Source organism: Peromyscus californicus, unplaced genomic scaffold, assembly GCF_007827085.1.
Source record: "Peromyscus californicus insignis strain IS unplaced genomic scaffold, ASM782708v3 Scaffold_13__1_contigs__length_99412109, whole genome shotgun sequence".
Classification (NCBI taxonomy): domain Eukaryota; kingdom Metazoa; phylum Chordata; class Mammalia; order Rodentia; family Cricetidae; genus Peromyscus; species Peromyscus californicus.
In genome coordinates this window covers 93162268-93185058 of record NW_026294424.1, presented here as the reverse complement: position 1 = coordinate 93185058, position 22791 = coordinate 93162268, and the positions used below count along the sequence as shown (strand labels likewise).

Below are 22791 nucleotides of genomic sequence, written 5' to 3'. Positions count from 1 at the left end.
ATATAGCTACTTAATATTGTTCCCTGTCACAATATTCTTCTTCATTATTAACTTAATAATAAGTCATATATATGTAAACTGAAGGAGAATCAAACAAAAATTGGAAACAAGAGGCACACAAAAACTTTTGGATAAATTATTAATGGGAAAAACACAGTCTCTTGCTGGGAGGTGGTGGCACAGGCCTTTAATCTCCGCACTTGTGAGGCAGAGGCAGGAAGATCTTTTAGTTCAAGGTCAGCCTGGTCTACAGAATGAGTTCCAAGACAGCATAACCAGAATGACACAGAGAAACCTTGTCTCAGAAACACACACACACACACACACACACACACACACACACACACACACACACACCAGACACTAGTCCTTATCAAAGATTTGTTGCTTATAAAATTTTCAAATATCTTAACCCACAGAATCAACTGACCTGGGTTCACAGAAGCTCACAGAAAGTGAACTGCCACCCAGACAGCCTGCCTGGGACTGGCCCTTTGCATGTATGTTACAGCTGTGTGCCTTGATCTTCTTGGGAGACTCCTAACAGTGTGAGCTGGGGCTGTCTCTGACACTGATGCCTGCTTTTGAGACTCTTTCCTCCTACCAGGTTGCCTCATCCAGCCTCAATAGAAGAGGAGGTGCCTAGTCTCCCCGCAATTTGATATACTATGGCTGGCTGATGTCCACGGGAGGCCTGCCCTTTTCTGAAGAGAAACAGAGAAGGAGGAGTGGGTGCAGGGAAGTGGTGGGAAGGGACTAAGAGGAGAGGAGGGAGGGGAAACATTGGTTGGGATGAAAAAACAAAAACAAAAATAAATAAAAAATAAAATAAAATTTTCAGACATCTTAGTGTAAAATATGGTTATGTGTTCACACAGAATTCTTAATTTGAGCTGCTAACTGCGGCCTGTCAACAGTGAGAATCTGTGGTACTCTCTATAGCAGTGGGTGGTTTTTCATTATGGTGACCTTGGAGTGAGACTCATACATTGTACTGTGAGTTCTTTGCTGTTATTTGACTTATATAAGCCTGGGGCTCCCTTGGCTCCATCAAGGGTATGATAACACCTTCCATGAGGGTGAGGGATCCTATGAGACATAGAGTCACACTGGCTATATTCCCAATGAGAGGTTTTCCCCCCCTTTCCCTAACGCCAGCTGGCTGGCACACCACACTCAACAGAAAAAGGAAGCCGTGTTCTTCTTTTTCCAGACAGCTGGTGACCCAGACATCACAAACTCAGTATAAACAATGTTGACTAATTTCTGCCACAGCTGACGTAGATACAATGTAGCCTGGCAGTTCTTCAGTCAGGCTGGCTCTCCCACCATGGAATAATGGAATTGTTTTCTTCACTACCCCTTGTGCCATGGGACCCGACTGGGGTAAAGTGGCAGCTTTGCGCATTTCGTAGACCTAGTGGACTTCTTTTACCATCTTGTAACAACAATATAAAAGTGTTTTACACTGCCTGCTCCTAGGCTTCAGTGTATGATGCCTTTAACATCATTCTCCAATCTGCAGAGGGGATGTGTAGGAGTATGGGCTAAGCAATATGCCTAGCATTACCCAGGGCAAGCAGCAGAATCAGGATTTGACTCCAGATGACCCAACTTCAGAGCCTGCACTGGAACATCATAGAAAAGAAAAGGCTTCATCCATACATCCCATAAAGCAAACTAGGCATCAATTCCCATTTGCTTTACACTGTATTCAGTAGCGGGTCAGGAGGAAGGTAGAATACGGTGCTATGTGTTTACTTACTACAAGCACTTCAGAAAGGATTTTCCTCTTGAGGGGCATGTACCCACCCATCCTGTCCATGTCACCTCAGTTATCTCCAGCATGTATGAGATACACGCTCAACAGGAAAAGTGTTGTTTAAATTATATCTGAAGTAGCCAAGAGTTCAAGGGACACATGCCTGCATGTTTTGCTCACTTTTACCCGTGGGAAGAAGGTGACAGTGATGTTAGTTACCTGGCTGGTGGAAATGCTTGGAATGGCGACCTGCCGGCTATACAGCAAAGGATCATGTGTATTGCTGGTATTTCAATTTTCAGAACTGCTTCCCTTGTCTGTTCTACAGACACCAACAAGCCCGATGCCGGAGGCTCGGCCTGTGAACACTGCTAAAGCTGTTTTCCAAATGTGCTTTGTACGCAGGTGCACTGAGTGAGGCAAAAAGAAGGAACCCTGGTCACTGCTTGTTCAACTTCATCTGCTTTATGCATATTGGACCCCTGTCTCTAATTTTACTGGAAGAGAAAATTCTAAAAGCAAGCTTAAGTGAAAACCAAACTTCTGCCATATAGTAAAATATAACGATAATGATAATATAAGTAGTATTTGCCCTGGTTAGTTCTCATGGTTGACTTGACACAATCAAGAGTCATCTGGGAAGAGGGGACCTTAACTAATTGTCACATAAGGTGGGCCTGTAGGCATGTCTGCAGACATTGTCTTGCTTGAAGATGGATTTGTGAGGGCCTAGCTTACTTTGGGCATCACCATCTCTGAGCAGGTAGACTGGGTGTATAGATAAAGCTAGCTGAGCATGAGATAGCGAGTGAGCGAGCCAGTAAGCAGCATTACTCAATGGTTTCTGCTTCTGTTCCTGCTTGAGCATGTGCCCTGACTTTCCCTAATGATGAACCGAACCCTAGAAACTGAAATAAACACTTCCCAAGTTGTTTTGGCCACGTACTTATCACAACAGCAGAAAATGAACTAGAACAATACGATAGAGACACTGGACTTCTATTGGCCAGGAGAAAGTCCATTCTAATCATTACCATAGGAGGTAGATTCTATATCCCCGCTTTATAGGTGATAAAACGAGAGTCCAAGGGATTGGTCTCAGGTCTTAGTAAATAGTGTCTGAGTCTGGGCTCTGAGGCACTATAATATATGACTTCCAGACAGCAAAGAAAGTTGCTCTTAATGTATGTTATGTATTTTTCAATCCTTGCTTTTGAATCAGAAAAATGAACACGAGTATTCTCACCCAGCAAGGAGGGCTACATGCCATAGGCTTTCACATTTATCTACGTAAAGAGAGACTCCAGTAAAGGGTAAGTGCAGCTTAGAAACATTTTGGGCTTTGATCCAAATTTAGTTCAGGGAGCACCCCTGGCCCCAATAACCCAGCAAAAGATCCATCCATTCCCCTTGAAGTTGTGTGAAGAGGAAGTCTCAGTTCACCTTGTTCCAGGAGTAAGGACTGATGAGTTGCAAGAGACTAGTAGGTCTTTTCGTGAACTACCAGGCATCACACAAAACCCTCTTTTCTATCCTGTCACTGAGAAGAGATTGTCTGCCAAAACTGTTGGAAAGATGACAACTTCAAGTGACCTTACGGTCCCTTCCTTCCTTATCATTATGTCTATAATCAAGGTTGCATAAGGATTTTTTTCATCATGAGATACTGTATGTTTTTTGAATAGCTCAGGACTCAATCAGCTAACAGGCATATGTTCTATTGAATGGAAGTAGTCTAGCAAACAATTATTTTGAATTTAACTTAATAATAATAATAATAATAATAATAATAATAGGTAGGTCTAACAAAGAGCATCCATTGTGCCATCTCTACCAAGTGTAACAGTAACCATTCCAACAGCCCTGTGATCACAGTCTTTATAACACTTTAAAAAGCCAAAAAGAAGAGATTAAAATGAAATGAGACACTTAAAATTATCAGTAGTTTTATGTTTGATACATTGATATATGCTGTCTGGTTGGGTAATTGATTTAGCTCTCCACCTGCTTGTGCCCTTCACACATGAGATTTGTAACATGAATGAACTGCTGATCAAGTAACATGATAGATGGTTCTAAGCCAACTTCAAAGCCATTACCAACAAGTTGTGTCACAATCCTGAAAACATTGATTAGATTTTGATTTATAGAAGCTGTATTTCAGCAATGTTAGTTCAGCACAGGAAGGGTCTCTGTAAGTATTCATGACAATCCTTTACTTTGAAAATGTCATAAGTTTTTTTTTTAAATGTAGAGCCCCAATCATCAACTCCAGTCCTGCTAAATATTCCAAATATCCACAGCAGTTATGAGTGGTAAATGAATCATCTCACTCAAATAACAAGGAATGAGACAGAGACATGGAGAACGCCACAGGTCAACTGCAGAGCTGTCCACAGGGCCACATGGTCATCAGACCTAGACAAGACATTGGACACACTGTCCCACCCAAACCTCATCTTTTCTCCATGGCATTCATTCATACATCCTCCGTGCTTGATTTAAAATGCAGCTCAGAAAAATGATTCCTTAGATCTCTTGAGAAACTGTCAAGTTGGAACCAGTTTACTTAAGTGCATTTTAAAACCATAGTTTACTAAGTGTTGTGGTTTGAATGAACATGTCCTCTGTAGGAGCAGATATCTGAACATATGGCCTTAGACGGTGGAGCTGTTTGGGGAGGTTATGGGACCTTAGGAGGTGCAGCCTTGCTGGAGGAAGTATGGCATGGGGGGTGGGCTTTGAGGGTTGGCAACCCACCCCACTCCCAGTTCTCTGGATTCCTATGTTCAGTGAAGATGCCATCTCTTAGCTCCCCACATTGCTGACACCCCAGCCACTTGCCATGAACTCACCTATCTTCAATTGTAAGTGAAAATAAAAACTTTCACCTTGAAGTTGCTTTTGGTTGTGGTATTTTGTCACAGCAAAAAAAAAAAAAAACCATTAGTAAGTGTAGGTTTAACTAGTAATGTGCGCGATTGCCCGTTTGTTTTTATCTCTCCAGTCATATGAATGACACTCAATTTCTCCAGATGGGTACTTTGTTCCCTCTGAGTCGTCCTCAGCTAAAAATACTGGCTTGGCATAGTTAATATCTTTTTTAAAGCTAAATATTATACAGCTATGAATATGTGTATGCAGTATTAATGCTTTATCTTCTGTGATAAATAAGTTACATGGGAAAATAAACTGTTTAGGGATTTCAATTTTGAGTAAGTAGTACTGATAAAAGTTAAAATAGTTGAACACTAAACAGTTTCCATCTTCAGGTACACAATTCAAATCAATATATATTCTTCCCCTCTTTGAGCAAGGTACTTTGAGACAGGGAATATGTTAAGAAACACACACTTAAATTACTATTTTTAATGTTTAATATAATTTGCATAATTACTTTCATTGATTCTTTTACGCTTCATTACTGTTTTCAAAAGTAAAGGAATAGCTGCTACTTTTAGTTCATTGTCATGTTTTTCTTTCCTCTGCAACCAATCAGGGATCAAGCATTGACTGGATGTGCTCTGTGCTAATTCATTGCTCCTGGAAACACCATGAACAGTGGTCAGATTGCTGCACGTGACTTAGGATGTTTGTGAGAACTCCAAACAGTTCAGAATCACAGCAGCCAATGAAGGAGCTGGCCTGGCTTGGTAAAGCGGGAAGCACCAAGACAAGGATGAGCAGAAAACCTGCCAGGGGAGGGGACAGAAGTGAGCAGGTCTGTGGCAAGGCTGCAGGGAGCGGGCATGGGAGGGATGAAGGAGCAGGTCTGTCCGCTGGGTTGTATCTGAAGGAGAATGTGCCTCAAAGTAAAGAATGCAAAGAAGGACAGCTCAAAGAAAGGGACAGGAATACCACTCATTTTCAGAAATAACTGCAACAGATGCTTTTAAAACACACATTTTAGTGTGGCTTTTTAAAGACAGATTCAGAAATATTGTATGTCTCTCTTGAGAACCAGTATCCATGGTGGTTAAGCCACAGGCTGTGGAATCAGATTTGAGCTCTGACTCAGTCAGGAGTTGACTGGAAATTACTTAGCTGCTCTCTGAATTTCCCCAACTGCCCAATTTCTCTATCTGTTATTTATAGCACTGTTGTGAGAATTAAGAGCATTTGGGTGTGGACAGCACTCAGGAAAAGGCTGGGACATATGGTCATCATTTTTGCTATGCAATATAACATTTAAAGACCACTGAAGAAGGATTGTCAGGACTTTTAAAGTGTTTCTCCTGCTGAACCCACAGATAAGGCTACAGATCGGAGACTCGGCTTAGCAAGAGGAGAGTGCCCAAGTTTCTGTCCCAAAGCGTCATTCTTACATAGGGAATTCATTTGCAATGCTATCCACAGCACAGTGGTTTTACTTGGATCAGATTATGGCCAGCACTGTCTGTCTGGTGTTGTGAATCTTCGGGGAGCAGACCCCTCATCGTAATTTACTTTTGTGGCATTACCATGTGTCACATCAAGTTCCCACCCCATGGGAACCTCACTTTTGACCTCCTCTTGGGATGCTGCATTTGTTCTCCCGCTATTATAAGCACTTTCCCAAGATGACTTAGGGAGAAGTTTAATTCAGTCTCTTTTATTTTCGGCTCTTCCCTATTTGTCATCACGTACCCTTGACTTCATAACCACAACTTCCATCTGACCTGCAATTTTAGGCAAGGTCAGCCTCTCTCAGGGCAGAAGGCCTGAACTGAATGAAGAGTTCACCATGCCTTTTCAATCACTTAGAAGATATTTTCAGGCATGCAAATGCCATAAGACTGGTGTCCTTATCAAAATGAGAAATTCAGACACAAAGACATACGTCAGAAGAATGAGAGGTGAAGGGACAGAGAATGAAAACAGTCCTCCTCAACTGAGGAACTCGTGAGTAGTCTTTATCCAGAAGCTGAGAGAAAAGCCTTGATCAGACCATTTCCTTTCTTCTACTCTGTGACGAAAACAGGCATTTTTGGTGCACCGTTAAACTCGGTGTCACGTGAAGAGCATGGAGGCAGTGGCTCACCCACGAAGAATTGACCCTACTGCCACCATAGGTGACAACGATATTCTCTCCTACATCATCAAGACAGCCACATTTGACCTCTATAATTTACTTAGAAACTGCTCTTACATACAACCTTCCATTTAAATCTGTCTCCTCGCATCCCTTATAGCCCTACGTATTATTGGCAATAGCTTTTCTTTTTGAGTCATTCCATAAAGAAACAAAGCTTGTTTTCTGATGGTCACACCATTGGGGTTAGTAAGTGTGCAATGAATATAGGTAGAAGGAGTACATTATTTGTTAAGAGATGGGCAAGAGGTCTGGTGATGTAGCTCAGCTGGTAGAGTGCTTGGCAAAGCCCTGCTTTCAATTTCCAGTACTACATAAATGGCATAGTGACTGGGGCCTGTAATCCCAACATTCAATACGTGGAGGTAGGGGGATCAGAAGTTCAAGGTTATTCTTGAGCTACACAGTGACCTTAAGACCAGCCTAGAGTACGGAGAACTTGTCTTGATGAAGAACAGAAGTAGAAAGAAGAGGAGGATGAGGATATTCAATTAATTTCACTAGCTCGTTAATGACTTTCTGCAAATTAGACTCACAGTAAATACATTCCTCAAAAGACCTGATGACTAATTTCTGGAATATTATGGAATTTTACTCGATCTTTTATTTGGTGGTTTTTTTTGTTTCTTTGTTTTCAGATAGGGTTTCATGTAGCTCAGACTAGCTTCAAAATTCTTCTGTAGTTCAGGCTAGTCTTTAACTCATGATCTGCCTATTTCTTAAGTGTTAGGTTACAGGTATGTACCATCTGAATGTTTCTCCTTTTAAATGAATATAATTATTGTGAAATTAATGAAAAGCAAGGTGTGTAGACCCGATTTTTGACACTTGGCCATTTTACTTGAGGATGTAGTTTGGATGGGTTTGCCCTGTCTCAATACTTCCCTGCTGGAGGTCCTACCATTCTGACGAAATGTTTGTAACATGTGAGAGAGTTTGGGCTTTCACACAGAGAAGACTTTGCAATTTTGTGAGCAAGTACCATTGAAACAAGTATATCACAAAGCAAAGAACAATCAATATTTGTCCTTCACAAATGGTCATGTAGTTTGGGGCCTGTATTCACCCCTTGATTTCTGCCAGAAACCTCAGACTTCAGTTTCTCTCCCTTTGATTTAGCAGGTGCATCACGTTCTGTGTGTTCAAAGCACACTGAGTTCCCCTTTTTTCTTTCTTCCTATGGACCAATAACGCATGCCTATAATCAGAGTGTCTACACTTCATTATTTGTTGTGGCCTTGTGGCTAGGGAGGGGTGGGGATCAGGGAAGACTTTGAACATTACAGGCAAATCTGACCTAAAGAATTCAGATAAGACATCTTGGTGCTGTTTTAAAATATTATTTCATGCACTCCTCTCTTTTCCTTCATCCCTCTGTCTCCACCTCATTCTTCTCCGTATACTCACCATCACACATAGACAAGTGCCTCTTTCTGAGTGTGCTATTGTATTCACACTATTGGTGGAAGCCATCAGTAATGATAAGACATTTCTTTTCTTGCCCCCTTGATCTTCCACTCATTTTCTTTACTTTCTTTAAGAATCACTGCCCATTTTTATCATCCCACCCAGTTAGGAAAATTCACAAGTCCACCAAATCCCAGTAATCTGTTTGTTAAAATATTACCACCCATAAATTAACTTTTCATTTTCTCTGCTGTGGAAAGCATGTGTACATCGTGTATCATTGATATGCAATGGAGGCTAATTTTACAGATGTAAAACTTAAGTCCAGAAATACTAACTCGTCATCCAAGAGCTCACTCAAGGTTCTTCATGGAGGGCTAGCTTCCCCTATTTTCTGGGCTCATTTCTTATAGTAAATATTTCCCATAATCAAGATCACCCCCTGCTGACATCATGAGCTCTAAGTGTTCCACTTAGATACTTCAATGTGCACACATTCGACCCTCATACCAGCACATTGACCAATTTCATCAGTGATTGTTTCGGAAAATGGTTGCTCCTCCCAAGTTTCAGTTAAAGATACATTCTCAAATGTTTAAAAACATTTATGGGTTTCTTAACTAGTACAAGCCCACAGGCAGAAATTCCAGATATAACTAGGTGACCTTCTGCTTTCAGTGGCCGCAGCTTTTGAGGTTCTGTGGGTTTGCCTTAATCTGTTGCTAGGAACACTGCATGTTGTTCTAAACAGGCTGCCAGCCTGAGGAACAGAGCGTGAATGATGTAAGTGTTTCTGTTGTCCAGGTCACAGTATGGTGTGAGATGTTAGGGGAGGTCATGGGAGGGAACTGGAGAGAATTCCAGGATAAGGAAATTAGCCAGAAGAACAGGAAGTGAGAGATAAGAAGTGACAGGCTCAGAAGAAAGAGAACCTTTTCCAGCTGCAGCCCTCCTGCTCACCGGCATGATTGCTGGGGATTTGGTGCAGTCCAGCCTGCGACCTCTGGAGTGCCCAAGCACAAATCACAACTCCTCATTCTATTGCCCCAACAACAGAACTCCAGATCAGAGTCCTGCAAACATCTCTCTCTGAGGCCTCAGCCAAAAAATCAGACTTAGGAAGGAACAGTATGAGCAAGGAAACATTCTGGATTTTCACCTAACATCATGTGGTTCTAGATAAAACATATTGTCACTACTCTGTAATTGTTTGTTCCTGGGAGCCTGAAAGGAGCAGGGAACAAGGGCTGTCAGTACAGAAGTCAGGCACGTTGGGCCCCTCATTTCAGCTATAGTAGAATGCCTTCCACCACCCTGCTCATGGCAGCTAAGAGACATTGGTGTAGCATCTACTGTGTGCAAGGAGGCATACGCTAAACCTGCTTCCATAACACTCCCGGCTTCAACTGTCTTTTATGTCTCCTTTAGATTTATTTTTGTGTATCAGACACTTTTTTTTTTCTTTTCTAAGTGAGGTCTTGTACAAGCATTTGATATTCTTATTGGCTCTTTCTCTCCCTCCACGCCCCCTACAGCTTTGAAATTCCACATGTTTATATGCTAAATTCCAGTGGGAAATGCCAATAACTCTATCCCTGGAATGGGAAAAGAAAACAGTGAGTTAAGAAACTCCATTCCCATCCAAACAAGAATGCATTTTCTCCTTTTTAAAATATTTAGGGAATGAAAAGGTGAAAAGCAAGGGGAAATGTTTTGGTTTTGGAGGGTTCTTATTTAATCAAAGCAGGAGTGGAAGGAAAGGTTAATCTATCCCAATTTTAAGTGAATTATTCTGTCCACTACTTAATAGCAGCACACACTGCTACTGAGCTGAGACGTAGGGACCTTGCAGTGACAGTTTGCCAGGTCAGCTAAAACCTGAATTTCTAACTGCTTCACATGTGTCTCTTGGCACACTTTAGGTTTGCTAGTTTAGGCATGGCTGGTTGTGGATTCTCATATGTGATGAGGAGTGATGCTTTTGCTTGGTCAGAATCATCAACATTTTAATATTCTTTCTTTCTTAGGCAAACTGTAGCATGAATTCTTAGAAGGTCTTATTAATAAAATCAAATGTGGGAGCCAGGTATTGGGGTGAACACTGAAAGACCAGAGAGACAGAACAAGCCACAGCTACCTCATCTTGCCAATTCCTCAGCTGATCCTGTTTCCTCAGACTGGAAGCCTCTGTGACCTCATCCAAATGGCTCTCAGCTGAACTGCTGCTCAAAAGCCTAAAAGCTTAACCAGCCAAATGCTTCTAGTTTCTGGTCTTCACACCTTATATATCTTTCTGCTTTCTGCCATCACTCCCTGGGATTAAAGGCTCACTTTCTGGGATTAAAGGTGTGTGTCACCATGCCTGGCTGTATCCTTGAACACACAGAGATCCAGGTAGATCTCTGCCTCTGGAATGCTAGGATTAAAGGTGTGTGCTACCACTGCCTATCCTCTATATTTAATATTGTGGCTGTTCTGTTCTCTGACCCAGATAAGTTTATTAGGGTGCACAATATTTCGGGGAACACAATACCACCACAGCAAATCAAGTGACAACAACACGGAAGGCTTGTGGGGGATCTTTAGACAATCCTGCCCCAGTGTGGGGTTGGTTGATTCGTTTACTGAATAACTACCAGACCAAATGATGGTTTAAACCAAAATTGAATGGCGAATCCACAAAGAGATCATTCTCTAAAGCAATTCTAGCCTAACTGAGAGTGACTAGAACCCTAATTTGGAAACATTTACTCTTGAGATCTATTTCAAATGATAAATACATGTATGTGGCAATAAATGTACTGAAAGCCAACAAAATGACCGAAAAGCAATAAACCCTCTTTATTAAATGACCTAGTATATTTATTGCCCCATATATCCATTCTGCAGGACACCAAGAGTTGCAAGAGATGGAATCTCCATGCATGTTTAATACTTCATTATAAAAACATGCAAAGCATAATGATCTTTAAAATAGTTCATCAAAAGAGGATAATAAAAGTCTGTTTCCATTGATTTAAAAAATACTGAATTAAAATTCTTGGACATTCTCTTAAAGCCCAATATGCCATTGAATACTTGGCAAAGCTTTCTTCGTGAAGAATGCCCATGCTCAGTAGAAATATTTTGAAGTTGTATTAAACTATCTTGATGCTCTTTTACTAGGAAAAGTTTATATGTGTAGTGGTGGGTCCTAGGGATTGAACACATGGCCTTACTCATGCTAAGCAGGTCCCACAACACAGACCTGTACCCCATCTTCTTGAGGATTCCTGGAATTGTACATTGATGAGAATGTTTGAGTTATTACACAAAGTTTACATTCAATTGATAATTAGTATTTTCTTAGAAAGTGTGTGTATGACAAGATGTACCTACTTCCTAAACCAGTGCTAGCACAAATAATTCAAATAACTAAACAGGAATTGTATTGATTATAACACATAGATATACACCTCAAATAGCCAAACCATAACTACAAAGCACTCTACAATGTTGCTTCTTGAACACCAGCCCCACACCATAGGTGGACAATTTTAGTCATGACCTCCCGAGGCAAACTGCAGTCAAGGCACAGGCCCTAAGAGTATGTATGGGATTACCTCCAGGTGGTTTAAGCATAAAATACTGTGAAAGCAAAATGAATTTCATATCTAGACCTGAGTTCTATACCCAAGAAATATCATACATATCCAAATATGCCAAAATTCAGAAAAACACAAACACAAACTGCAGCCGTGGTCCCTGGCATTTGGATAAGAAACAATCAGTTCCTCGGATACCACCTGTGATGACCAAGGATGACCACAGTTAGAGTCTAGGTGTATCTTCTGGCCACTGCCTTTTCCTTTTCCTTAGAAGTCATTGAACATAAGATAAAAAGATAAGAAACTAAGGATGCAGGCCAGTTGCTAATGTGCTTTCTAGCATGCAAGAAGCCCCGGGTTTCCAAAACTGCATAAACAGGGTATGGCATCATCTGTCTGTGATCCCAGCACTCTGGAGGCAGAGGCAGGAAGATCCCAAGTTCAAGGCTGCCCTCTCTTACCTAGAAAGTTTGAGGTTAAGCAGACATGCAAGAAATGTATGCAGTCTGTGTCTACGAAGAAGAACCTTGAGCTCCATCTATTACTACTTCAGCTTCTGAGGACTTATAGACCCAGATTCTGCTAAGGAGCCCTGTGACTATCAAGGCATAAGCCTCAGAAAGAAATATCTCAAGGAAATAGACATATCCTACTCTCTGCTTCCATGTGGCCTCTCTACATACAACTTAGGCCTACCTAGAAGTCAGGACGTAAGCCTCAGGAGTTCTGCACAAGTTCACTATGCTGTGGGAAGCTATGTTTCTTTGAGAGACAATAAGAAGCAGAACAAAACTTAGTGGCTAGTTACCAGATAGAACTCATGAGAGTACTGTAAGCCATGTCCGTGTGTCTGTCATCCTCATCTCAGCTTAACCAAACACGGTGTCAGTCAATGGAGACACCTCATGGAGGCTTCCAAGTCCACACACAGATGGTAGACATGGCAGGCATAGCAAACAGTCACTGCCTGCACAGTGACCCTACGGCTCCCTCTTTCCCTTGGCCACCCTATTTCTTGCTCAGGCAGTGAGCAGATCACTCACTTGGCATCAGAGAAGATGGGCTCTTCTCTTCTCAAGGGATAAAACATTACTGACTTCTCACCAAACTGTAGGTTGCTCAATGGTAGTGAATATAAAACAAAAGAAGTGTCATTTAGTAAATTAAAGATGTAGTATTAACATTAAAGACTAGACAAAAAAAACAAATCTGAAATAAAAACTGTGGAAACAAGAACACAACACGCTAAGATATTTAATCATTTAAAAAAGTCTAGATATTTATCATATATAAATAACAAAACACCATTTTTTTTTCATTAAGGGAGCTTAATTGCATCAGAGTAAATGTATTTGAACAGGCTGAGATATGCTTTAAGATTAGGGCCTTTAATCTGTCAATTTTCTGGACCTCTTTTCACGAAGTCAGCTAGTCATCTAAAGAATAAACACAGACACCACTCAAGGTCCTTCTCCTCTGCTTAGATTGATTATGCCTCATCCAGGATGACGATCCAGCCTTTTACATGAAAGATGAGCATGGATACAAATGGGCCACACTTGAACACTGCAGCCTGATGTCATCAGAGAACTATGGACACTCCAGTGCTTGTATCACAGGGGTAAGAATGTCTTTCAAGTCATGGAACTGAAGTTATGTTAAGCACTTCAAACAAATTAGCCAAAACGTAGATTATGGCAGTGGATACCCAGTAGAGTTAAGGTATAAGATATAAGAACAGAACAGCTATGATCAATCCTCTGCATTTCTCAGCCATGGCTGTCACATGAATTGTGCTGTTCTCACTCACTTGGAAATCATGCAGATGGTAGAGTCTGATTATTTCTGTGAATCAGTTCACAGGCTCTCACACAGATTCTGAAAGCAGGAAGCCATGAGCAGAGGGCTCAAGGCATTAAGCAATCCCTAGGTGTGTGAAAACAGGTGACATTCTAGCTTGGAGCTTCCAAACATTCCTGCTAAACTGACAAAGGGGGGATGAACAATGTGAACATTGTCTGTTATTTGTTGACTGTTTTAAATAAGTTTAAATGCATTGAATTTTAAACATGTTTACTGTATTCATTTCCAGAGTCTATCTACATATAAGCTAATTTTAAATAAACATTTTAAAGATATTGTGTTAATTGTTTTGCTCTTTGCGTTAGAATTCTATTTAATTAGTACAGACATGTATATTCCTCAAGTTGACAACATATTTTACTAAACTTTTTTTCTTGGCCATGCTTCTGCTGACTCTGAATTCCCTTAGGTGTGGTGGTGTTCTTTCGTTAGAAATTCAACATCTGAGGCTGCAGGGCGCTTCACTGCTCCTTCACAATGACTCTTCAATTTATGCAGTGTCTCTGTCCCTTTTCAAAACTCAGTAGCTTTCCTAATTTTTTTTTCTAATCCTACTTATACAAAAACCTGAATCCTATACTTTCCCCCTTTCTGAGATATGACCCATGAATGAAAATATCCTACATATTTATTTAGCCACTATGAAACCATATACCTTCTTTACATGTTTTACAGGTTTAATTTGGTAGCTAGCATGCTGTGGTGGCTCAGGATTAAGGGCCATCTGTTTACCCAAGAACATGGGTTAGTGCCTGTTGTTAGAACTCAGGAGGATGTGTGCAATGTTCCCACATACTCTCACAAGCTCATACAGTATCTGTGTTATCTAGTAGACACAGAACTTGAAGTTGTACAATTTAAATGTACTCAGAAAAAAGTTTATATGCTGCTAAGTTAATTAGAAGCATATCAGAAGATAAATATTATTGAGTTTTCCTTTGGTTCTGAGATACTTTAAAATCACACACACACACACACACACACACACACACACACACCCCTGTACCACGCACACACACATACAGATGACAAAGTAGAAGTTTCAGTTTGCTAAGTAAATGCATAGAAGCTCCACACTTCTTCTGTCCTTAGACCATGCCGAGAGACTCTACTTCAGAAAGTTTCAGTGCTTAACATGTGGGAAAACAAAGAATGCATCCCACCGTGAGTTTAAAAAATAGTAATTCAGACTTCTAGCTAAAGCAGTTTTAACACACCTTCCAGTTAGCACTGGGAATCTGTATAAGGACAGCCACGACACTTGGCAGCAGCGATTAACAAAAGAACTCAAAGAGACGCACTAAATGACCACACTGCCGTGGGGGAAGAGCAGCTCCACGTCCAGTTTGTTGCCGTGATCGGACACGTACTGTGGAGAGCTGAATGGACTCTGACGGTGAACACGGGCGTAAACAAAGCCACACACAGTCAACAACCTCAATTTTTGGTGATATATGTACCCCCAAATTATCAAGCATAATCAACAGCAATACCTGGCAATTTGTCTCCAGATTAAGGAAAAGCCCCGCTCTCACCTTGCACAAACACACACTTCAGTGGTCAGTGACAGATGCAGGCTGGGAGACTCAGCAGCTGCTCTGCCCTGAGCGGCTTAGCTCGCACTCCAGCCGGCTCAGGTCCCACTCTGTTTGCTCACTGCAGTTTCTCCCATGACTCTATCACCCAGGAATGGAAGCCACGGCTTGCTCTCAGCGCTAGTGGACTATCGAGCCCAGGTAAAAAATGCTGAGTTCTGCAAGGTTACGACAAGGTGAACACAAGCCAGGGGGAGGGCACGGGGAAGAGGAGGGGCCGTGAAGCAAAGACCCTAAACTCCAGACACTTTGCCTTTGGAGAGAGTCTAAGTCCCATAAATCAGAACGGGGACAACAGGGGGTCAGAGGACAGTGAAGCTGAGATTCTTAAATGGCATTGAGCCAATCAGCCAACCCAGGGGCATGCTTCAAGCAGTGATTCCCTTCCTCCCTCCCTCCCTCCCTCCCTCCCTCCCTCCCTCCCTCCCTCCCTCCCTCCCTCCCTCCCTCCCTCCCTCCCTCTCTCTCTCTCTCTCTCTCTCTCTCTCTCTCTCTCCCACACACACACAAGTACACACCACTGGCAGGCATCAGTGTAGCTACACCAATTAACTAGACACTTTTTTTTTCAAGCCATGAAGGTTTTGCTGATATTTTCCAGGTAACAAAGTGAAAGAGGGATCTGATACAATTAAAACATTTGCCAGTATCAAATAATACTTTTAAGAGAAAAATATTTTGATCCATACTATCTCATATTAAATCTTTATTTGAGGCACACATGCTGGAATTATGCAACAATCTCCCATGCTAAAGAAATAGAATGATGTAGGTTTTTATAAAGCTGACAGAATGAATTTCAAATTTCTCGTAAAAATTCCTACCATTCCTTTTCAAGACTGTTCTTGACTACACTCACATTTCAATACTGGCAGACCTGAAGAAGGCGTTTCTATAACACGTACATGTTTGCTCCAGACTGATACAATTATCATTGTAGATGATTCTCAGTTGATGGTTTCAAATGTTTACCTCTCCTAGTTTTACTTTCTCTGAAGTGAGGGAGGAACAATTTCAGGCTTTTAAATGTTTTATGAAATATTCTTTCTTCCTAATAACATGGTTTTCCCCACAGGCAAATAATTAGTTACTGAGCTATACAATGACTGCATGGATGAGAGGCTGGCCCCACCCTTCAGCCCTCTCCCCCCATCCTCCAAATCCTGCTCTCCACCTGCTGTGTATTTATCCTCCTAGGCATCAGTCTTTGCTGCCAGCGTCCGCTTTGTCTCCTTCCTGGGCTGGTGGGGGCGAAATGGAACAATGTGTGGGTCAAAACGCTTTGTACAGTGTGGAATCCTGGGGAAAGGGCACTTAGCCACCTTTCCTCCCTCCGGGTGCCCTGCTGAGTGTTGTGGTTGTGAATTGATGTCCATTTTCTAGGACCCCTTGGGCTCTATGGAGAGTGATTGCTTGAAGTGGGCTATAAATAGAGCTAAGGATTTTATTGAACCACTGTCCTCAGGTCTTGATGGCAGTCACTGTACGGCCAATGGCTGGAGTGAGATAATTGTGAGCAACATGGGTTCCATCTAGGCTTGGAGGAAGAATGAAACAGAGCAGTCGACACTTTACTAGAGTGCCGGTGTGCATAACGGGCTTCGCAGTTAACCTGGTGTCCTGGTGGACTCTCGGTGGGGGCTGCAGAAGTCGATTAGTGGAGGGGAAAGGTTGGAGATGGAATGCTCAGTTCACTGCTGAGTTAATTCGGTAGCACGTGCATCTGGGCACTCATGCTGCTGTTCCTACAGTTACTTATGCATTATTTAGAAGTTAGGTTGTGGGAGACACAGAGGAGGGAGACAGATGAGGAGCAGGAAAGGAATTAACGATGTGGCCCCATCTGTGTTGTACGAAATACACAGGGCTGGGAGGAGGCTTAAGGAAGGAATGCTGCCTCTGTTAATTCTCATAATAACCCTAGGAGGCAGCTCCTATTATCCCTTTCAGCGGTGAGAATAATTAGCCTGCACACTGTTAACTAGTGATTAGTAGAATTTAAATTACAGCCAAGTCCTTTATGACGCAGAGTCCCCATAGCCTGGGCAAATCAGTTAACTTGTAACTTTCTCAGAAAGACAGTGAAGTTTGGTTTTTATATTGTGAGAAAGCAGAAACTGCAACTTAACAAGAAAATTTCTTCACTGTGTTTACAAGGCAAGTCAACTTATATAAAATGCAGAGACTTTAAGGAAAATATATTTTGATTTTTTTCAGCAATGAACTAGATGTAAGATACAGAAAAAAGGAATTTGTTTTTTAGGTTTACTCAAGTTTTAGTTATCTGTTTATATGTCCATGTTTATATGCAGGCATGTACACACTGAGTGTGGTTCCTGTGGAGGCCATAAGAGGGTGCTAGATCTCTTGCAGTAGAATGCGCACACCGAGTGTGGGTTCCCACAGAGGCCTAAGAGGGTGCAGCTGGAGTTACAGGTGGTTTTGAATTGTCCAACATGAGTGCTGGGAAACAAACTCAGGTTCTCTGCAAGAACAATGCCTCTTCTAATCGCTAATCCATCTCTTTATCCATCATCCTGGGGTAAGTTTTTTTTTTTTTCATTTTTCTTTATTAAGAAATTTTCTACTCACTCTACATACCACCCACAGATCCCACCTCCTCCCTCCTCCCACCCCCCAGCCCTTTCTCCCAAGCCACCCCACATCCCCACATCTCCCAAATCAAGGTCTCCCATGGGCAGTCAGCAGAGCCCGGCACACTGAGCCCAGGCAGGTCCAAGCCCCTTCCCACTGCACCAAGGCTGCTGTGCAAGGCTTCACACCACAGGCACCCGATTCCCAAAAGCCTGCCCATGCACCAGGGATGGATCTCGATCCCCCTGCCTGGGTGCCCCCAAACAGTTCAAGCCACACAACTGTCTTCTGTATCCAGAGGGCCTAGTCCAGTCCCGTGGGGGCTCCACAGCCACTGGTCTACAGTTCATGGGCTTCCACTAGTGTGGCCGGTCATCTCTGCATGTCTTCCCATCATGACATCCCCTGCCTGCAAAATCCCTCCTCTGTCTCATTGATTGGATTCCTGGAGCTCAGCCTGGTACCTGGCCGTGGCTCTCTGCATCTGCCTCCATCAGTCACTGGACGAAGGCTCTATGATGACAGTAAGTTTTGATATTATGTACCAATATTCTTTTTTGTTGCTTAAGTGAGATCCTGTCTGTCTTCAAATTAAAGAAACAAATTCAGACATTGTCTCTATAATAAAACGCTCCTCTCCCTTCAAAATACACTGAATACATTATTTTGTTTGACTGTGTTTAAATTATGAGACTTTGAAGATTGCCCTAAAATGAAACAAGGCAATCTCTTAAGATGGCTATTTAAAATATTTATTTATTTATTTATTTATTTATTTATTTATTTATTTATTTATTTATTTATTTATTTTGCCAAGTGTAGTGTTGAGTTGAATAGTAGTCGAAGAATCAGATTTTCAGGATCTTGGGTTGAGGATGTTAATGAAATATCAAGTTTGTTCCATGAAGTTCATTGGAAAGCTGCTGCGGCAAGGTCCTGAATTGCAGCTCTCTGTGGGGTGTCCATGCTGCAGCTCAGTGCTAAGCCCAGCTAAGACATGCCTCTGTTGTGTCTCCTACCAGGCAGCCCAGTTTCTCTCAGCTTCCCATGCTGCAAAGATTGTTTCTCCCTTTCATCCCGTTTCACACACGTTGCAACTTCTGAGTTTGCCTGGTGATACAGTGTCTCTGACTTATAAATCCCAATCTTCAGAGCAGGCAGCCCAAAAGCTATCACGAGACCAGGCTTCTCCGTCCTCCCTAGCCTAACCCAGAAGGCTGTACATTGGAACACGTTGCAGCAGCGGTCAATATGTTGTTTCAGGTACTGCCACTACAGGTAGGAGCCATCCTTATTCTCCTTGGCCATTGGCTAAGGCAGCAATAATACAAAATGATGCAAATAAATGGCAAATAAATCAATTATAGAGGAAAAACCAATGTGTGGACTTTCATTTAAGTTTTTTTTTTTTCAAGTTAAGTTCTGAAGCAACACAACACCAGATGCTGGGTGCATATCTGTATTGCCAGCCTTGGAAGGCAGAGGCAGGGGCATTAAAGGGCTTTCTTGGCTACCTTGTGAGTTTGAAGACAGCCTGGCTATAGAGGAACCTGTCTCAAAAAACAAAACCCAGCAAACAAAACAACAACAGAACTATTTGCATCTTAAATATCCAGTTACTGCCATCAGTGAAGAGTCTTCCCTTTCCTGGGGTTTTGGGCATTGCTACTGAACTTAAAATATTTACTTTATTGCTTACTCTGGAGATGGTAGACTTCCCTGAAGAGCTGGATTTTTATAAGTTAATGTGCTGTGAAACCTGTCATGACATATACAACACACGTCAAATTGGAAAAAATGTTTTCTCACGTCTAAAATCATTTTTCTCCAAATAAAGGAAAAAAAAAAACAGTTGCAAACAGAATTATTTAAAAAAATAGCAATGATTCCAATGATCATTTAAATAAAATCCACTAATACAAGTTAATTGTTGCTTATTTCAGAAAATTAAAAATGAACATAGAGTATAGTACACTGTCTTCAAATCATTATACTGCCCCATTCAATACTTGGAACATATTTGAAATATTTATAAAAACATAGCTTTATAGTATAATCATCCCATCACTTCCACCATACACACATGGAATATGTCACAGCAGGTCACTCTCTGCAGGAACCGGGAGCCTGCACCAGGTGATTATGGCCAGATGGTTTTCCAACTACATGCTGTATTCAGGGCTCTATAAGGAAGCTGGTGTGCATGGGGACATAAACTCCTGTTCTTCAGCAAGTGGAACCATGAGGGTAAATCTAAAGCATAGACCTCATGGCATCTAGTTCTCAATATACATCCAGATGCCACGATGTAATCGGGACTGAAGTTACAGGACTATTTGAGGGTTTTCAAAGACACAGTTTTTCACATTGTAAATTGTAATGTATGTATAGTATGTGTATAATTGCACGTATTGCATATTACATGATGTAATAATGAATCACTAAAATATATTAAAATAGTGGACACAGTATGATTGGAATTTTGTGATCAGTATTTAGCAGTATAGAAAAGAATCTGAAATGTTTTACTATGTTAATAGCATTTATCTCTAAGTAATGAGACAATAGAAATTTTATTTTCCATTTGATGTTTGCTTTAGAAAATGTTCTGCATTAGCTTCAACATAGTAAAATACACACAGGGAGAGAAGACAGAGAACAGCATCTGTAGGTAATGATGTGGGGATCAGTTTTTAAAATGCATCTTTTGACAAAGCAACTTTGTCATGCTTATAATCTCTGCAAGTGGAAAAGGTCAGTAAGACATAACTACCATGAATTGTAACACTTGTATCAAATTATTCATGAGTATCATTAATAGAATTCTGAGCACTGAAGAATCATAAGAAAAACACAAAGCAGCTTGATGTTTTTGGTTTTGGGTTTTTTGAGAGAGGGTTTCTCTGTGGAGCCCTGACTGTCTTGGAACTTGCTCTGTAGAGCAGGCTGGCTTTGAACTCAACAGAGATTTGTCTGCCTCTGCTTCCTGAGTGCTGGGATTAAAGGCATGCGCCATCACCTCCCAGGTGATTTTTTTTTAGTATATGCAAAATAGTACAGGAAAATGCAAGCATATGTACATCTGTATGCATTTGTGTACAAATTCCAATATGGAGAGAATGGATATAGCACAATTGTCAACAGTGTGGTGTGCATTTATGAAAACACAGTCATAGTTTTGAGGGAATTGCCTATCACTAGATGAGGAATAGTGAGTTATCAGTGTAAATATGACCCAAAACAAATCTACCATCATCTAAGAGGTCCTGCTGTTCTAGCACATTCAAGTGACCTCAATAATGGCAACACAAATTAGCTAGCAGAGAGCAGGCCTGTGGTGGACACAGCATGTATGGAGAGCAGAGGTGAGGAAGGTGGCCTGTGTGGAGAGCAGGCCTGTGGGGGAGGTGGCCTGTGTGGAGAGCAGGCCTGTGGAGAGGTGGCCTGTGCGGGAGAGCAGGCCTGTGGGGAGGTGGCATGTATGGGCGATGCTACTTTGGACTTACTTGTACTTCCATTTGTACTTTACAGATCTGTTCGCAGCCTGTTAATGACACAGCAAGTGTGTGGATCTGCCACATCTACGTTTCTTGAGGGGAAAAGTCTTTAAATTAAAAATCTTTTTTTTTTAATTTTTTTTTATTTTTTATTTTTTTTTATTTTTATTTATTTTTTTTTTTTGGTTTTTTGAGACAGGGTTTCTCTGTGTAGCTTTGTGCCTGTCCTGGAACTCACTTGGTAGTCCAGGCTGGCCTCGAACTCACAGAGATCCGCCTGGCTCTGCCTCCCGAGTGCTGGGATTAAAGGCGTGCGCCACCACTGCCCGGCTAAATTAAAAATCTTAACACCAGTCAAAATGTTTAGATTAAACCTAAAGTTAATTTACCTATTAGCTGATTTGTTAGTCCATTGAAATAATATTTGAAAGACTAGACAAAAAACCAGACCAAACTCATACAAATTGAGCATTTTACTTTTCAATAGTTAATATGTAGCAGTGGGTTACCTTTTTACATGCAAACACATTTTTCTAATATGCTTCCATGAAGAAAAAGCTTCATTAGTGACACACACCATTTCAAAAGAAAGAGATCTGCCTTGTGAAGAGTCAATACAAATGTAACTGGGAGCTGACCATACCCTGTTATCACAGAGGCAGAAGCTCAAAGATAAAACACTTCATATTTTTAATATAACAACCTGATTAATGCTATTAATGAAAAACAGAAAATACTAGTGCTCATGTTATACCTTACCCAGGGCCTGCAGCTAAGCAAAAGTATGCACTGACATCATTACTATTCTATAATTCAGGTATTACATTTAGGTTATTAAAAACAAGTAGCAAATTAGTACAGTTATGTCACATTTATGTGGAACAAGGTAATGTCCTGCTAAGTTTCATCTTGGTTCATAAGAAAATAAAAAAGTTTCTAAATATGCATTTTTATAAAAATAATACTCAAAAATTAGTTTTAGGGTGATACTCTATTGAGTGAAAGACAGTGTTATGATTTAATTTAATATATTCAATGGGGCACTCATACTGTGCCTCTTGTATGAAAGTTAATAGCTTCCTCTGTGAATATATTTCTATTTAAATATAAGGGTCTTGACATTGAAGAAAACTGTATCTGTTGCTGAATCTCCTAAATGTTATCCGTATAATCTCTCTACCTACCTATAAACATACACATACACATATATACTACATATGTATATTCCAACCCTTTTGTATGCACACATGTGCAGAGTGTTCAAAGATAGAATTTTAACTAATAGTCATAGTTTCTGTATGCATTTATTTACTATTTCCCTGACAACATTTTATAGGAATTTTTCTTATACTCACAGTCTTCAAAAAGATATTATAAAATACACTGAAAGTTTCAAAATGGATAAAAAAAACAT

At 41.0% G+C, this 22791-nt stretch overlaps 1 protein-coding gene across 6 annotated transcripts in view; it reads right to left on the bottom strand.

Annotated features, from left to right (window-relative positions):
- Arhgap24 (Rho GTPase activating protein 24) overlaps positions 1-22791 on the bottom strand; it is a 664750-nt gene that overhangs the window by 115354 nt on the left and 526605 nt on the right. The window contains exon 1 of one of the 6 annotated variants that reach the window (XM_052735539.1): positions 15226-15339. The exons of the other annotated variants lie outside the window; for them this stretch is intronic. The gene's annotated coding sequence lies outside the window, so the exon portion shown is untranslated. Of the gene's footprint in view, positions 1-15225; positions 15340-22791 lie in introns of those variants that run through there. 6 annotated transcript variants of the gene reach the window in all.